This window comes from Pleurodeles waltl, chromosome 10, assembly GCF_031143425.1.
Source record: "Pleurodeles waltl isolate 20211129_DDA chromosome 10, aPleWal1.hap1.20221129, whole genome shotgun sequence".
NCBI lineage: Eukaryota > Metazoa > Chordata > Amphibia > Caudata > Salamandridae > Pleurodeles > Pleurodeles waltl.
The window spans coordinates 796887454-796901128 of record NC_090449.1 but is presented as its reverse complement, the minus strand read 5'-3'; the positions used below and the strand labels follow the sequence as shown (position 1 = coordinate 796901128).

The window sequence follows — 13675 nt, the reverse complement described above, 5'->3', positions numbered from 1 at the left end:
GTGAGTGTACTTTTGTCTCTGTAAATATTCCTTGTGAAATCTGACAGACACCTCACCATACCCGACTGAAAGCACCTGTACCCAAACTGTACCCAACTATATATCAGTAAATACATTTATTAGTGGGGGTGTAACACCCCAAGCACCCCCACTGAAGCTACCCCCGCTCCTCCAGCAAAAAATAACACTCAGTTCCTTTGCGTAAAGTCTTGCAAATTTCATCTGAAACAAAATGTATGAATTTTGCAAGCATCATTAAAATGTTATCTAGGCACAGTAGTTATCATTAGTGGGGCAGGTGCACTGGATCTGGATGGAGCCCAAAAATCCTAGCTGTCTTTTACCATTCAACCAGGGAGAAGGGGGACACTCTCTTTACACAGTACCCTTAGTACACCACTGGGTGTACTCCTGCTGGTGACAGCCGCTGAGTCTACTCTTGGTAAACATTAGTGCCACCTGATCCTCACTTAGCAGCTTACTCTCCTGCCCCAGGAGTATCTGCGTCGGCGCAGTGGGTGTCGTGTACAACCCACTTGGTAAGCGTTCAACCATTTTCCTTCCAAGAACTTGTTCTTGTGATAGAACAAGAAGATCCCGCTGGCTTGCCTCAGGTTATGTACCCAGGACAAATCGTATAAGAAATGCCAGCTGTAGTCTCCATGTATTGCATGGATTAGTGAATTCTTTGCTAGCCCGAGATGGATGCAAGAGCTAACTAAAAGCAGTTATGACTCCCCAATAATTAACAAATTATAATTAATTGAAGTATTTCTATACTTTTAATATTGCCATTCCCACATCCACATGAATCCAGCAATTTGAATCTGATTTAAAATGTGTCTTACCCTGGAGTACATACTGCAACAATGTTTATGAGCAGGGCCACTGGAATTATGAGGGCGTGGCGTTTTTTGCATAATTATACATTTGCCACATAATCCATCATCTTCTACATAATCTGCAGATTAAAAAAAAATAATGTTTCTAGCTCAAACGGTAAAACACTTATTAAAAATGTAGCTGCACATGTTGCAGGATGTGGAAGACCCTTTTCAAAGGTTGACTGGTCACCTTTCTGGTATTTATTGCTAAATTTCAGCGTTCAACTAGTACTAATGAGGTGCAGCCAATGCCCAGGCAGTGTTAACAAGTATAACAGTGACAAAATAATGACGAAATACTATTTCAAAATGTACTGCATTAAGCTGCATAATTTGTTGTTTCTTGCAGCATGATTTACTCAGCCTTGCCGCATAATTTGGCCTTTCCCTGCTGCATAATTGCAGTGGCCCTCTCTTAGAAAGAAGCTTCAGTTCTTTTTTGAAAGGGCATTCTCTCTTGGCCTCCTGCTGAGCAAGGGGCTCCAAAAACAGTAGTGAAGATGTTCTTCCTATACTGTTGAGGATTTACACTTGATAACATATAACATCACTGTCAACAATTATTTTAGTGGGTTTGATGGCAGCGCGTCACACTGTTGAGCACCCTACTTTCCTTGACTGCCATGTAGAGCAGGATATTGAGAGAAGTGCATTGACATCAATTTCTTGAGCATATGGCACCGTTCCTATTTAGAACACAGGAAAAGGTGTTTATACGTGATGTTCTCCTGCAGCTGCTAATGTCACCAAACCCTATGCTGTTTAATATCTGTTATACCATTGGCCAAACTCCTCAGAAGGTATAGACAGCAGTATTTCTCTGATACATTTTTACATAAACTCTTCATATCTTCCAGTTTTCAATTCCACTAAAGCTGTCTTGCTGCAGTTCATCTTGGGATGCAATAAAAGAGCCATGGCTGTTCTTTTTTGTCATAAAAATCTGTGGACCTATAACTTCTGGTTAGCTGAGCTTGGCTTTATGCCAATCCCTTTATGCCAAGCAAGGAATCTGTCATGGCATAGAGGATATTACTAGGCTCTGCGTGTATGGTGACCAAGTCACATTCTTTCAAGCTTCGGGATTTCAGAAAACTTGTTGCTATACTTCTAATTCAGGCAAAAACATGCTAGCTAAATAGTCCATGTGCTCCAGGACAGACTGCTGTAACACCCTGAGCCTGTTGTTTACCGTAGTACCAAAGACATGTCTTGGACTTCGTTCCAAACACCACAGTTGAGTTTGTGGAAGGAGTAGCAATGCTTTCACAGATCTTCATGGTTATAAACCATCTGCACGGACCTTGTGCAAGCCCACGCCGTAGGTTTAAAGTACTCTATTGCATAGTCCAGTGTTTGGCAAAAGCATAGTCTTGATTGCTAACAGGTTTGAACAATCTATGGCACTCACCAGCTGAGCTCCTTTGGCATTGTCCTGCTGGAGACATGACACATCCTTAGTGTCTGCACTGATCCGTACTTAGACCGCTAATTTTAGACCACCTTGTGTATGTTTGATACTCACTAACCCTTTGTGAAGTTTGGCCGTCCATCAACCGGTCTGGTGGCTCACTGAACCAGTTGATCCACTGCAGATGTCAGTATTCATCCATCTGGGATCAGGTAAGAATCTTCCCACGGACACTCAGCCTCTCATCTCTGAGTTAGTCTGGGACTTTAAGGATCATCATTCAGTTGAGTAAAAAAATATGTGTTGCCAACACATAGATGTTATGTTATTTTGTCATGTTATGTTACATTTTGTTTACATAATGGAACAATGAACAGGATCAATAGAAAGTCCTGGTATTTCTGAGGCATGTCTTTATATAAATCAAGGAAGACCTTCATTTAAATGTACAGACGAATTCCATAACAGCAGAACATTTGGTATCACAGAAGGGACTTTGGACCTGATTACAACCTTGACGGAGGGTATTACTCCATCACAAATGTGAAGGATATACAGTCCGCTGTATTACATGTTCCATTATATCCTATGGAACTTGTAACACGGTGGGCGGGATATCCATCATATTTGGGACAGAGTAATCCCCTCCGCCAAGGTCGTAATCAGGCCCTTTGTTTCCCATTTCGTATATTGAACTTTTCTTTTTTTATGTCTTTGAAACACTTCCTTATGTTTTTGTTGAAATGTCAAAGTACTGCAATGCAGAGGTCATCTTCAGTTTTTTTAATGAGAGGAAGTTATCCAGCAGGAAAGGCTAAGTACATTGCATATGCATCCTATATTTTATGTGATGCACATGGAGCAGAAACCATGAACATTTCTTGGTGACAGCAACAGTAATCAGGGTTTGGAAATCCAGAGAGTCTGCCTACTGCTAGAATATTTTGTACTTTTGAATGAAAGAATGAATGAAGATATTCATAGATCACACATGCCGCTTCAGAAGTAGCGTCCTGGTGATTGCGTAAGTCTGGTCAGATCGGAAACTTACAGATCACCAAACAGCACTGTTTTCAACTGTGCTTTGAACAGGCTTTCACTAAAGATGGATCAAAGGCAGGTGAGCGAGCATTCCAGAAACTGGGAGCCAGAACAGAGAAAGACCTGCCCCTATATCTGGCTTTACGGAATCTGCAGATGCATAATAGGTTGTGGTTAGAAGAGTGAAATGCCCTTACAAGACAGTAGTGCTTAAGCTTGTCTTGGCTGTAACTGGGACCCTTTAGGAGGAGTGTTCTGTGATTGATCATAAGAGTTTTGAATGTAATCCTAGATTTGATCAGTAGACAATGAAGTTCTTTGAGCCCTTGTCTGATTGAACAAAGTTTGTGACTATTCAAATTGAGCCCAGCTGCAGCATTTTGTATAGGCGGCAGACGAGACAGCAGATTCTGGGGGCTTCCCAGATCACCTAGATAGAGTACGTTGGCATAATCCAACCTAGAGGGGATTAGCACATGTACAATCCCCTTGCAGTATCTAGGGAAAGATATTGTAGAAGCTTCCTTTAAGATTTTAGCAAACTAAAACAGGTAGCTGCAGTGGCCCTAAGATGGGGTTTGAAGGAAAGTACCATATCGATCAAGACCTCCAGATTCCTGACAGCCGTGGAAGGGGTGGAAACAGGCCCTATATCAGAAGGTCAGAGAAGCAGTGCATCGAGAGAGGTGGAACAGCCAAACATCACATTTCCAATTTGTTGGAATTGAGTTATAGACAGCTGTTGTGCATCCATTGAGCAATGGATGCAATACAGCCCTGAAAATCCCCAATTACAGTTGCATTGAGCTGATGGAAAACATAGTTGTGTATCATCAGCATATGAAACAAAGTTTCAGGATAGTGATAACTATTTAATCATGTGACACTCTTCAGGAAAGGACATTCCCACTTGAAAGTCTAAAAAATATTTTTTCTCATACATTTTTCTTGTATTCACTCTCAAGGAACCCAGATGCAACGATAGGATCATTTTATGAGGCATATTTGTTACTTTCATAACAAGTCTTATTATGAAATTTCATATTTGGTGTCAAGCTAATGTTATTGGACCTCCCTACACACATTTTCATTTTATACCCGTTCTTATTTTTGTTCACCAGAAAATCGTCAATTCTAGTTTTTAATATTAAACAAATTTCCTGAAAGGGCAGTGTAGAAAGGCTTTTTGATTGCTTTTTCTCGGAGGGGCTTACATCTTCCATCCAATAATGAGGTTATGAGCTACTGTACATTTTGCTCTGGACAGTTTTAGTTGGCTAACATAGAACTACTAAACTCTTTGCTTAAATGCAATGTTAATTAAGGAGACATAATAAACAAACAACAGAAAAGAAGATATAGAAAACTGAGTTGATATAATCTGAATTTAAAATTACCCTAGATCGACTCTCTACGATTACAATTTCCAATTATCTATCAAGATCAATTTTTTTTGCCCCAAACCTGCCAAATGTTTTCCTTTGCAGGAGAACCAGAAACTTAACACTACTAAAACGGGAATAGAGAGGAGCTGTAGATTAACCAACCCTACAGGATATTTCTGATCAGCAATTTATTTTGGTTGTGAGCCTTCACAGTGCCCTGGGGATTGGGGTCGATGGGAGGGGGGGGGGGTTCATCCCCAATCCCGGAAATACATGTAAGGGAAGTTAGAATTCCAATAACTGGACTTCTGGGAACAGAGCTGTAGCAAGCAGTACTCAAGAGCAGGCAAGCAGTTGCTGTGGACATGTGTGGGAATGGGAAAGTTTAATCTTTACTGTAGGTCCCTTCTGAAAAAAACACACACACAGAATATCTGTTTAGTGAATGTGGTGAACCCTTTTAAAAACTGCAAAGTACACACTGTTAGGCGTTACAACTTTGCAAAATAATACAATATATCTGACTTCCACAACAAGGTAATAATACTATAGAGCTGCTACGAACGTCAGCAGCATATTCTAACCACTAATTTACAGCTAGTCCCAGACATCAAACCACCTCTGTTCAGAGGCAAGTGGCCAAGTTCCCTCTCTTCGATATGGCTGCATTTATTTTTCATTTTCAAATGTCACTCATCTTCTTCAAAGGACTTGATTAAATTGGAGCAAAATGTCCCAATTTCGAAAAGTGGTCTCCCTTAGAAGCAGCTCGGGGAAACACTTTAAAAACAGAGCCACAAATTAACTCCTCCATGGGACAGTTCTGCGGATTCCTCCCAGACAATAGGCTGCACTTTTTTTGACCTGTGCTCGGCAATGTCTGTGCAGATTTGGGACCGTCCAGATCTTTTTAGCGTTAAATAAGCCATAATCACTCTCATATGTAGCCATTCTTGAATCCAGCGCACACCATTACTCCAAAAAAACAACATCTTTCCCCAATTTTATTTAAAGCAGTCATCCAGGTGGTTTGCTTAAAAATGCTCTGCAAATTGCTTGCAGTGACCCGGTCCGTCACCGACCGCTGCAAACCCATGTGGTGTTATTCAATTTTCAGCTCGACTTGGGTGTCCGATGCGGTTACGAAGGGTACAGCCTCTAGGACCTTGCAGCTCAGGTGCTCGATCCTCTGCAAGGGGCAAACTTGATTGGTAACATGAACACTCTGCATCTCAGAAGGGCCATTGATCAATTAGCAGCTTGGAAGTTGGGATGGTAACTGATTTACAGAGGGAAAGAGGACCCTTTGGAGACTTGGGCATTTCCCCTCTGGTAATAGGGATGCCAGGTTCAGTGGGTGAGGAGTTATTTAGGGGGCAACAACCAACTCTCACTGAAGTTAATTAAATATGTAAAGCAGCCTGTTTCCTTTACGAACTCTGGCTAATTAAAAAACAAAAAAAAAAAAAAAAAAACACGTTTTCCACTTTCAAAAACAATCAGAGATGTTGCTTGTCTGTCCCTTGTAGGCCACTATCCCTGTAAATGTAGCCAATCAGAGGGAGTTTCAATTTGCGACCTAAGGGATATTAGTTAGGCAATTCACTCTGCGACACCCCCTCCCCATTGCTTATTTTTTAAATCGACCTATGTGGTTTGTAACATAATTTCGTGGTAGGAAAAAGTTGGTATGTACTTGATTAATAGAAAAGGGCCTACATTTCTAAGTGATGCTAATTGTTAATTCTTCAACATCTTTCTACCAGTTATTTTTTTTCTTTCATTCTGTTATTTCTTTTATCTTGTCAAAATTTCACACATTATATTACACTCTTTTATTTTTGCTTTAGAGCACGCTCCATGGGAAATACACATGCAAAATACATTTTTCCATAATTTCACACAGTACACAACTTGCCATAGAAACATTTTAATGTCTCCTAACACCTTCCACTACAGACATAAAAACCTGTACACGCGAGGCAGCCAATACCACCGCCCTGGTGGTTTAGGACCAGGATGTTCTGCGCTCAGCAGCAGTGTCTGAAGGGGTCCCTTAAATCTCAGGCCTGTAGCAATGACTGCGGTTCTTCAGGTCTGCAGGCTCGAGGGCTGAACATTCTGCCACTGTTTGCAGTTTCATAACACACTGACATTTAACAACCTGTTTCCAAATAGCAATTACAGGATTTAGGGGTTAAAGCTGTCTTTTCATAATCAGCACTTCCAAAATTACTGGTTTTGTTGTTATGTTTGAACATTCAGTTAAAAAATAAGTCTAATGCAGATTCTACAAATAGTGTTTTTTGCCCCAGTAAAATAGTGTGTTTATTATCTGCCTGTTATCTGTTCATATAAATATTGCATAACACCAAGAAATAGGGTGACTTATGGTTTTTCCTTGATAGCTGGTGAACTCTTCGGTATAACACATTTCTTCTGTTGACTCTTTTTATTGCACTTCCAGAGATAAGAGGGTGAAATAGTGCAATGAAAACTCTTTTGCATCAAATGGTTTCAATATGTTACTGCCCTCTGAGGAAAAAGTCGAATGGACCGAACATGAGCGCCAGCTATTCCCATCAAGCATAACTTTGCACTTCTTTTTAGTGCCAAAAGCATCCTTGCATCCAAATTGGACGTACAGGCACATTTTGCACTTAAAAAAAATAGTGCAAAAGCCAGACCGACATTTCACACAGTAATGAGTATTTTTCGATAAGGGGTGCACGGAAAATTAAGCAAATTTCACGGAGGCGTACTACGTAATTCAGTATTACACTGCTTGTGAATTTCATGCGCTGTTGAATTTGGTGTCAAATAGTGATGGTAGGGTACATTTCCAACCCACACTTGTATAGCGCCTATGCTTCAGCAGCCTTGCATCTATTTAGACCAGAGGTATTCAAACTGGGGGCCTCAAGTGATCCCGGGGCGGGGGGTGGGGGGATGCCAGGCTCTGGCCAAAAGAAGCATTATACAGATAACAGGGTTTTGTTTTAAGCAGAAGCATGTTATTGCATTTTTAAAAAGGTAACAGTACTTAAGTGCAATGTTTAAATAGGTCCAGGCATATTTAAACATTGCCATCTTTACAAAATAATTGTGAAAAATTCTGAGGGGGGGCCCAATGATTTTTATTTTTCAACAGGGAGGGTGCAGCCAGAACGTTTGGAGACCACTGCTTTAGACTGTCATAGGAGAATGAGAGACAGAGATTTCTGCACATTACTCTATGAATGAAGATGCGTTAAGCTCAGCACCTGTCACAACCCCACTTTGCCACCTGGACAAATTTAGTGCCAATGCATGTGTGTACAAGCTGGTCAGTTTCTCTTGAGACAGCAGGTGAGGCCAGATTTAGTATTCTTTCACAAAGCAGAGCAAGGGAACTTGCTGCACTGTATTGCCTAAAAGGGAGAGAGCAGAAATGGGCATATCTACTAAGACATGACACACATGACACTTGTGGCTACCTGCCGCCATCACAGGCACTCATGCACCATGACGCACGGTACCTGTGTCGTGGTCGGATTGTTTTTGTGCAGGAAGGACACTTTAGAGGCAGATTTCTCTTTGTATGCTTTAAAATGCAACACACATGCAAATAGGAAGTAATGAGGAGAAATAAAGGTATTTTTCCTTGTTACATCTCTCTGGGTAGGCAAACCATTTTGGTGCAAATCCAGGTTTACTGTTTTTAGTAAATGTGGGATTGCATCAAAATCCATGGGATGTGAACGCCCATGCTCCATCCATGTAACACCTAATCGACGCAGGGTAGTTCAAGGTAGCACAAGGAACTGCGTTGCCTAACTCTGCAGCAGAAATGTGAAGCAGAGTCACACATCTCAATGTGCGTGACTTTGTAAATATCACTTTAGCACTTGCATTGCCTTGAGTCGATGTCTCTAATGCAAGGAAAACATAAGTGCATGGCAAATCTGGCCCTTTGTGCTTATGCAAAATCCATACTTCTCCAGTGTGCGCTAATTTATTTGTTAGTGTTTTCCTTTCTCCATACTCCAAAGCTACAAATTCCGAAAGAGGCGTGTTCGCTATTCTTCCCAGTTGGTAGCAGCCTCATGGTGTTTAAAAGATCTAGACATGCTGGTATGAACCAACCATGAAGGTCTCCATGTCTCTCTTCTTGTCACTGGCTTATGCAGAAAGGGGTAATTTGAAAATGTTTGCTAGGGCAGATTTTGGTTTCCAGTACAGCTCTGAACTGTGGCATGTTTGATGATGGGCTCCACCAGTTTCTCTCTTGCCAACGGGCTCTAGTGCACAGCCACATCGTCTCCATGCAAGCACAGATCAAGCAAGTTCCTACCAAGAAGCCATTCACAGGTAAGCAAACCTTGATGCCTTTTATTTGCAAATAATAGTTCTTTTACAAAATGTCTCTTGCCGTACATCACGCTTCTCAAATGGATATATTTTTGTACTGCAAAGAGAAACACTTGCCTGGCAAAACTAATCATTCAGTCATTTCAGTACTAACCATTATACTGTACACATTTTCACAGGATGCATTAAACTAGTGGCCATTTCATGCACTTCACTAATTAGCATTGTTTCTATTGAGCCAATTAAAAGAGGGCTCTAAATGTTGGGTTATTTGTATTAAATTACCTTTAGTCATTACTTATAAACCCCATAAGTCCCTTTGTCAATATATCATTTTGGTAATCCCCTGCAGTCATGCAATTTGGACAGAATGCTACTAGGTTCGTTCTACTGTTGTAGGTTTTTAACAAACTGACCTCTCAGTTTCTGAAATTTGCATGTAAAAGTTCCACCTGCATGATCATTCAGGTTTAGTAGATCATACATAAAGATGTGCAAAGGTGTTAGCGCACTAGCATGAAACCATGGAGTTCCCAGTGACTTGTCATCAAGTAGCTTGAATAGTTCCCAATTTTCCTTTAGTTGTACACTTGCTTTGTTTTCTCTTCTGGGCCTTGGTTTCCTACACTTTTCTCACCAGTACTCTGCAACTGTGTCACTCTGGCCTGTTGCACTTATTTTATATGTGTGTGCATGCCTTGTTTAACTTTACATCATGTGAAAAAACAACCCAAATTTAAATTCCATGCAAACAATTTGTGAAAGTCCTGATTTTCATGCAAAAGTCCAACTCAAGTGGAGCTTTGCAACCTTTGGATTTTTTTAAGGTTTTACAAGAAACTCTGACATTTTGTAGAAAAAAACTTTGCCAATTTTCACACCTCCTGTCATTTGTGGTAAACCATCTCTATCTAAAGCAGTTTGTCTCTGCCAGTAAATCACACTGACAGAACTGAGGTTTAAGGGTGTGAGATAGGAGTCGTAATTTTGATCTGGGCACTAAACAACCACTCCACCTTCCACTTCTTTTCCACTGGTGAATTTTGGGAGGTCCAACCTGCCAAAGTTTATCAGTTAAAAAAAAGATGCTGTAAAATCCTACATGCAGAGTTAAGTATGGGATCACCGAATTCTGCACCTCACGAGGAAAGCGTGGAGGAGTTTACTGCGTCCGATAAATACTGCACCCAGTGCTGTTGGTATTTACGGGGTGTGGTAAATACTTCATCCTGCACACTCATAATCAGAATTTGACATTTCAAGAGGGTCAGGGTTCCATCAATACCAAGTATCACTCAGTAGAAAAGGAATACTTGCTCGTTCTCTCTGCTGCAATACAACATCTCCAAACCAGTTCCAAAGCACCCGAAGGTAGTGGCAGGAAATACACCTGAACAACATAAAATATCCAGCAATCTCGCAAACGTTTTATGACAATACCTACTTCTTAAAAAACCAAAACATAGCCCTCTCTCAACCACACCCTCTATGGAATGCCCAAATGTTTTAGTGGAATTTTATCCATTAGGACACACGGTATTTTTGTCCTCTGCATACAGTACTCACCAGAGAAGTATTTGGTTTACAGACCCTTTAACTTGTTTCATCTGAACATTATCATTTCACAAAGCATAGTAATCCGGCAAGTTGGAAATAGAACTTGATAAAAGCACTATTTTGTATTTGCTGTTTCTGCTGCTCTCGTAATAAGTGTTCGAAAGTAGTTTCCCTTTTAAACAGTTTTAATTGCCCGGGACCTAATGAAACATTACCGAATTTACCGAACAGTCCGAAGAAAGCATTCCGCTGTTGCAGGATTCTTTACAAAAAATGTGTTTTTCCAAGAACCGATCTGCTAAAAAATGATCTAACATTTTTAAAACACAAAACAAACCGTCATGGGCAGGAGGCGAGACTGGAAAACCACACCCAATGATGGGAAGGGATTTTGCTGACACGAACAAAAACACATTTTGGGATTTTGAGAAACGCTGGTTTAAATCTGCATGGACAAAAATACATGTTCCAGAGTTATATTTCCAATTTCACAAAACTTCAACATTTCCTTGCAGTGTTGTATGGATGAATTGCCAAGGCTACTTTCTATAACGGTCTGACAGTGATAGGCCTTCGTGTCATACATTGCCCCCTCACCCGCCGCCGAGCCTCAGACCACCTATAGAGCCTAAATGAAAGCAAAGTAACCATCCCTGACCACCCGTTAAATGCTACCGCCTTGTCATCTCCATTAGTTTGTCCAGTCCTGCATCATGCATAAAGAATGCTGTTGACAGGGAGCTGGAAGACTTCTGAATGTTCAGGATGTATGATGCAGGGGCCTAGGTGTGCTAGCTGTTGATTGATAGGGGGTGCGTAGGAGAGAGACTAAGGTGTCCTTGATGTCTTTTTTCATCCATAACACGGCGAGAATGGTGAGAAATGCAAATGATGGCTTAACATTAATGTTGCTACATGAGTAACACAGGAGTTCAGGCTTTCTTAAATATGGCCTTGAATAGAGAGAGACTGACTGTATGAAACATGGACTGATATCACACAGTGTGTTTGTTCATAAGCAATGGAGAGTCTTCCTAAGACTTTCCACTGGTAAAAGGACACCACAAATGTGGAAACTGCCCAACTTGGGCAAACACAATTGAAGGAGATGGATTCAGATACGAGAACACTCTAAAACATACCAAATGTACTACCTGTAAAACTAAAAACGTTATGTACTGTGTCCATGTGGAAAACCTTACATGGGTGAAACCAATCAATAGGTTAAAAAACGAATTGGACAACACAAATCCAGAATCAGGTGTGAAATACTAAAGGCGCCTATGGTTAACATTTCTGGGTAGCAGACCATACAGCATCAGACCTAAAATGGCCATTCCTGTGACATGTTAAAGGAAGTAATATTGTTGAGAAAACCTAATTGAGATTGGAAGCACAGATGATTGTGCGTCCAAAGACAACTGAGAATGGCCTGAATGAGTTGTCGGAAATCAGCAACATCTTTATATAAATGATGATAGTCTAACATGGGCACCCCAATATTTCAATAAAGTTTCTTTAAGAAACGGTCACTTTGTTCAGTAATTGAATGTTATTATCCTTACGGTCTGAAACATATGCACAATGAGCACTCTATTGGACGCAAAACTATATCTCCCTCAGTGCATTAATATAGGGACTGGCAAGACCATCTGTATCTCCGAGATTATTTTGGGTCTGCCCAAATACAAATAATTTTGGGGCAGATAAAGTTTATTCAAATCCCCTTGAGTAGTTTGACAACGCAACATTTATAAGTTAGGACGGCACCCCTGGCCCTCTTTTCTTAGCAGACATGCACCGGACTTGAGAAGACTACATTTCCCCATGATGCCTACAGCAATAATCACCTCTTACCTAGATGCAATTTTGCACAGCCCATGAACTCGAAAACGGAGTCCAGAACACAACAAGGAGCATTAACTGAATGCTGCTGTTAGGAGAAACAACCCAGGGGAAGTGGTATTCACACCCTCTCGACTTTCCAAGCAGAGTAGAAGATACTAGTAAGGTAACCTAAGCACCAGCTGAGCATACTAGGGTTGTGTCATGACAACTTGAAGACCAATTATGTTCCCTAACTGTTTGCAGATCACTCAGGAGGCAACTGTTGAAATAACCTGACAGCAATGGACTATGTAAACTTATTTCTCTGGTTATTCCCGAGTCTTGCATGTCTACTAACACAATTGTGTTGTCACATCCAGGCAAGCTTTGCATTATTTTCTGTGTTTAGCCTATCCAGGGATGGAAATTAAAATAGCAACATGGGTCTATAACACGTGGTACTACTCGCATATACAGAGATTTTAAGAATACGTCCCATCTACACGTAGGGGCACAGTGAGGGACATACAATGTAATTTGATTTCAGGCATTAAATTAAATGTACACATCGCGCAAGAATCACCAGTACTTCATATTTTTACACCTAGTCCTGCACATGTTTAATACAGCCCCGAGGAAGACCTCCACCACAAATAGTGGCGCTCCTTCAGAAGGTGGCAACCCGTTGGCTTACATATATGGCTGAGGAGAGTGAGGCCCATTGATGCACGGTTTCCTTTAGAAGAACTCCTACAGTACTTATAAAACCCAAGTAATATTTCACTCCCTAACCAAACAAGGCCATTGGTTTTTCAGTTATTAATGTATGATTTAGAGACTGTTTGTATTTGTCTGTTGGCCAGTTGTTTAGGTGAGAATCAATCTATGTGTTAGACACTTGTATATTTGAAAAATATTTTTGAATTGGATTAGTTTTGTTCTTCTCTTTTTCTAAGTTCTGTGTCAGCAATGTTTATGTATATTTTTTTAGTTCTAAAAACAGTCCAGTAAATTGATTTGAATTTAAGGTCCGTTAAAGCTTCTATGCTCCAATAATAACTTACCTGCCTAACTATAAAAAAAGCTACTATGATGCAGCAATGAGGCAATTAACAGTTTTGCTTTTCAGGTAAATGATTTCTGCAAAATACATATTGAATGAATCCATTGTGTACTATCAATAAAAAAATTGCCATGCTTTATGGTCATCGGGGGCTTTT

General features: G+C 40.6%; 1 protein-coding gene across 1 annotated transcript in view; it reads right to left on the bottom strand.

Annotated features, from left to right (window-relative positions):
• CREB5 (cAMP responsive element binding protein 5) overlaps positions 1 to 13675 on the bottom strand; it is a 973618-nt gene that overhangs the window by 276954 nt on the left and 682989 nt on the right. The window lies entirely within an intron of this gene.